Raw genomic sequence first — 6,000 nt, 5'->3', positions numbered from 1 at the left:
TTTTTGCATGTTTATGCAATAAGTGTTAAGTCATCATCAGTTTAAAATAATGGGTTAGAATATGGTATTTGCAAGCTTTGTGGTAACCTCAAATTGAAAACATACAATGAATACACAAAAGATAAAAAGCAAGACATTAAAGCATACAACCAGAGAAAATCACCTTCACTGAAAGAAAGACAGGAAGGAAGGAAAGAAGGAAGAGAAGACCAGAAAACAAATAATAAAACAGCAGAAGCAAGTCTCTACCTATCAATAACAACATTAAATGTAAATGGATAAACTCTTCAATCAAAGATAGAGTGGCTGAATGGATGAAAAAACAAGACCCAATGATCTGTTGCCTATGGAAAGCACACTTCACCTATAAAGATACACAGAAACTAAAAATAATGGGATAAAAAATACTCCATGCCAATAGAAACTTGAGCAGGAGTAGCTATACTTGTATCACATAAAATAGATTTTAAGACAAAAACAAGAAAAGACAAAGAAGATCATTAAATAATGATAAACAGGACAATTCAGCAAGAGGATATAATGCTTGTAAACATATATGCATCTAACACTGAAGCACCCAGGTATATAAAGCAAATATTATTAGAGCTAAAGACAGAGATAGGCCCCAACACAATAATAGCTGAAGACTTCAACACTCCGCTTTCAGTACTGGACAGATCTCCCAGACAGAATACCAACAAAGAAACATTGAACTTAATCTGCACTATAGAATAAATTAACCTAAAAGATATTTACAGAACATTTCATCCAGTGGCTGCAGAACACACATTCTTATCCTCAGCATATGGATCATTCTCAAGGACAGACCATATGTTAGATCACAAAACAAGTCTTAAAAGATTCAAAAAAATTTAAATAATATGAAGCATCTTCTCTGACCACAATGGAATAAAACTAGAAATCAATAACAAGAGGAGTTTGGGAGACTATATAAACACATGGAAATCAAACAACATGCTCCTGAATGACCAGTGGGTCAATGAAGAAATTAAGAAGGAAATTGAAAAATTTATTAAATGATAATGGAAGGACAATATGCCAAAACCTATAGGATATGGTGAAAGCAGTATTAAGAAGGAAATTTATAGCTAAAAGTGCCTACATCAAAAAAGAAGAAAAACTTCAAATAAAAAACCTAACGATGCATCTTAAAGAATTAGAAAAGTAAGAACAAACAGAGACCAAAATTAGTAGAAGAAAAGAAATAATAACGATCAGAGCAGAAATAAGTGAATTTGAAATGAAGAAAACAATACAAAAGATCAACAACAACAAAAAATGGGTACTATGGGCAACTATATGCCAATAAATTGGAAAACCTAGAAGAAATGGATAAATTCCTAGACACATAAAACTTACCAAGATTGAACAATGAAGAAATCCAAAACCTGGACAGACAAGTAAGAAGTAACAAGATCAAATCTGTAATAAAAAGTCTCTCAGTAAAGAAAAGCATGGGACCTGATGGCTTCACTGCTGAATTCTACCAAACATTTGTAATGAGAGTAATACCTATCCTACTCAAACTGTTCCAAAAAATAGAGGAGGAGGGAATACTTCCAAATTCATTCTACAAGGCCAGTGTTACCCTGATACCAAAACCAGACAAAGACACATCAAAAAACAAAAAAACAAAAAAAAACTACAGTCTAACATATCTGATGAATATTGATGCAAACATTCTCAACAAAATACTTTCAAACCAAATTCAACTATACATTTAAAAGATCATTCATCATGACCAAGTGGGGTTTTCCAAGGGATTGCAAGGATGATTCAACATATGCAAATCAGTCAATGTGATACATCATGTTAAATGAATGAAATCATATGATCCTTCCAATTAATGCTGAAAAAGCATTTGATAAAGTTCAACATCACTTCATGAAAAAAATTCTCGGCCGGGCGCGGTGGCTCAAGCCTGTAATCCCAGCACTTTGGGAGGCCGAGACGGGCGGATCACGAGGTCAGGAGATCGAGACCATCCTGGCTAACACGGTGAAACCCCGTCTCTACTAAAAAATACAAAAAACTAGCCGGGCGAGGTGGCAGGCGCCTGTACTCCCAGCTACTCGGGAGGCTGAGGCAGGAGAATGGCGTGAACCCGGCAGGCAGAGCTTGCAGTGAGCCGAGATCGTGCCACTGCACTCCAGCCACTGCACTCCAGCCTGGGTGACAGAGCGAGACTCCGGCTCAAAAAAAAAAAAAAAGAAAAAAAAAGAAAAAAATTCTCAAAAGACTAAGGATAGAAGGAACATACTTCAACATAATAAAAGCCATATATGACAGACCTACAGCTTGTATTGAACTGAGAGCCTTTCCTCTTAGATCTGGAACCTGAAAAGATGCCCACTTTCACCACTGTTATTCAACATAGTACTGGAAGTCCTAGTTAGAGCAAGCAGACAAGAGAAAGAAATAAAGCCATCCAAATTGGAAAGGAAAAAGTCAAATTATCCTTGTGTGCAGATGACATGACCTTACATTTGGAAAAACCTAAAGATTCCACCAAAAAACTATTAGAACTGATAAATTCAGTAAAGTTGCAGGATACATAATCAACATACAAAAATCAGTAGCATTTCTATATGCCAACAGCGAACAATCTGAAAAAGAAATTTTAAAAAAGTAATCCCATTTACAATAACCACAAATTAAAAATACTGAGGAATTAACCAAAGAAATAAAAAATCTCGGCCAGGTGTGGTGGCTCACGCCTGTAATCCCAGCACTTTGGGAGGCCGAGGCAGGTAAATCATGAGGTCAGGAGATTGAGATAATCCTGCCTAACACGGTGAAACCCCATCTCTACTAAAAATACAAAATATTAGCCGGGCATGGTGGCGGGCATCTGTAGTCCCAGCTACTTGGGAGGCTGAGGCAGGAGAATGGCATGAACCTGGGAGGCGAAATTTGCAGTACAAGATCACATCACTGCACTCCAGTCTGGGCGACAGAGTGAGACTCCATCTCAGGAAAAAAAAAAAAAAAAAAAAATCTCTACAATGAAAACTATAAAACACTGATGAAAGAAATAGAAGAAAAATGTCAAAAAATAAAAAGATATTCCATGTTAATGGATTGGGAGAATCGATATTATTAAAATGTCCATATTACCCAAAGCAATCTACAGATTCAATGCAATCTCTAAAATACCAATAACATTCTTCACAGAAACATAAAAAACAATCCTAAAATGTATATGAAAGCACAAAAGACCTAGAGTAGACAAATCTATCCTGAGCAAAAATAATAAAATGGGAGGAATCACATTACCTGACTTCAAATTATACTACAGAGCTATAGTAACCAAAACAGCATAGTACTGTCATAAAAACACACAGAGAAAACAATGGAACACAACAGAGAATCCAGAAACAAATCCGCATACCTATGGTGAACTCATTTTCGACAAAGCTCCCAAAGAACATACACTGGGGAAAAGAGTGTCTTCAATAAATGGTATTGGGGAAACTGGATATCCACATGCAGAAGAACGAAATTAGGCTCTGTATCTGTCACCGTATACAAAAATCAAATCAACATGGATTAAAGACTTAAATCTAAGACCTCAAACTATGAAACCATGATAAGAAAACTTTGGGGATAATCTCCATGACATTGGTCTGGGCAAAAATTTCTTTATTTTTTTTTTTTAATTCTTGTTTCCAGTGGGGTTGGAAAAAATTTCTTGCATAATACTGCACAAGCACAAGAAACCAAAGCAAAAATGGGTAAATGGGATCCCATCAAGTTAAAAAGATTCTGCACAGCAAAGGAAACAATCAACAAAGTGAAGAGACAATCCACAGAATGGGAGAAAATATTTGCAAATTACTCATCTGACAAGGGATGAATCAACAGAATATATAAGGGGCTCAAACAACTCTATAGAAAAAAATCTAATAATCTGATTATATCTGGTTAAGGCCAGGTGCAGTGGCTCACACCTGTAATCCCAACTTTGGGAGGCTGAGGTAGGTGCATCACTTGAGTCCAGAGTTCCAGATCAGCCTGGGCAATATAGTGAGACCTCTTCTCATAAAAAAAAATTTTTTTTAATTAACAGAGCGTGGTGGCATGCACTTGTAATACTAGCTACTCAGGAGGCTGAGGTGGGAGGATCACTAGAGCCGGACACAGGGGAGCAGCAGTTGCAGTGAACTGAGATCATACCACTGCACTCCAGTCTGGGTGACAGAATAACACCCTGTCTCAAAATAAATAAATAAATATTTAAAAAATAGAAGTGGGCAAAATATTTAGACATTTCTCAAAAAAAGACATAAAAATGGCAAACAGGCATGTGAAGAGGTGCTCAACATCATTAATCAGAGAAATGCAAACCAAAATTACATGAGGTATCATCTCATCCCAGTTAAAATGGCTTTTATTCAGAAGTCAGGCAATAACAAATGCTGGCAACAATATGAGAAAAGGGAACCCTTGTACACTATTGGTGGAAATGTAAATTAGTGCAACCACTATGGAGAACAGTTTGGAGGCTCCTCAAAAAATTAAACCTAGAACTACCATACAATCCAGCAATCCCACTACTGTGTATATACCCAAAAGAAAGTAAATCAGCTGTGTGTGGTTGCTCATGCCTGTAATCCCAGCACTTTGGGAGACTGAGGTGGGTGGATCACGAGGTCAGGAGTTCAAGACCAGCCTGGCCAATATGTGAAACCTTGTCTCTACTAAAAATACAAAAATTAGCAGGCGTGGTGGTGGGCACCTGTAGTCCCAGCTACTTGAGAGGCTGAGGCAGAAAAATTGCTTGAACCTGGGAGGCGGAGGTTGCAGTGAGCTGAGAGAGCACCACCACACGGCAGCCTGGGCAACAGAGTGAGATTCTGTCTCAAAAAAAAAAGAAATACAGTAAGTCAGTGTGTTGTAAAGATATCTGCACTTCCATGTTTGTTGCAGCATGTTCACTAAGATTTGGAAGCAACCTAAGTGTCCATCAACTTAGGTTAGATAAATGGATAAAGAAAATGTGGTATTTATTCATGATGGAGTACTATTCAGTCATTAAAAATAATAAGATTCTGTCATTTACAACAACATGGATCAAACTGAAGGTCATTATGTTAAGTGAAATAAACCAGGCACAGAAAGACAAACATAGCATGTTCTCACTTATTTGTGGGATCTAAAAATCAAACCATTCGAACTCATGGAGACAGAAAGTAGAAGGATGATTACCAGAGGCTGGGAAGGACAGTGGGGACTGGAGGAAGGTGGGGAGGGTAATGGGTACCAAAAAAGTAGCAAGAATGAATAAGACCTAGTAGTTGATAGAACAGGGTGAGTACAGTCAATAATAATTGAATCGTACATTTTAAAATGACTAAAAGTATACTTGGATTATTTGTAATACAAGGATAAATGCTTGAGGGGATGGATACCCAACTTTCTATGATGTGATTCATACACATTACATGCCTGTATCAAAATCCCTCTTGTACCCCCTAAATATATACACCTACTATGTACACACAAATATTAAAAAGAAAAAAAAAAAGAAAAAGTCAGAAGTCTGAACTAGTTCCTTTGGTGTGATATTCTTGCTAACAGCTTCTTCATCTTTTATTTTGTGAATAAAAGGAGTGGGCATACTCTAAACAAAGCTTCTTTTATTAAGTGCCTTTTCATATTTGGAAAAATCCTTAATTTAGCCACCAGGAATTAGGCAATATCATTAAAGTACTATTTCACATCCTGAAAACAAGGAAGTATTTTTACTTTTTATTTTATTTAATTAATTACTTTATTTGAGATGGAGTCTTGCCCTGTTGCCCAGGCTGGAGTGCAGTGGGGTGACCTCAACTCACTGCAACCTCTGCTCCCCAGGTTCAAGCGATTATCTGGCCTCGGCCTACCGAGTAGCTGGGATTTCAGGCTCAGGCCACCATGACCGGCTAATTTATTTTTAGTAGGGCCGGGCGCGGTGGCTCAAGCCTGTAATCCCAGCAC

The sequence above is a fragment of the Macaca mulatta genome, chromosome 1 (assembly GCF_049350105.2).
Source record: "Macaca mulatta isolate MMU2019108-1 chromosome 1, T2T-MMU8v2.0, whole genome shotgun sequence".
Classification (NCBI taxonomy): Eukaryota; Metazoa; Chordata; class Mammalia; order Primates; family Cercopithecidae; genus Macaca; species Macaca mulatta.
Note: the sequence above shows the minus strand (reverse complement) of the source record.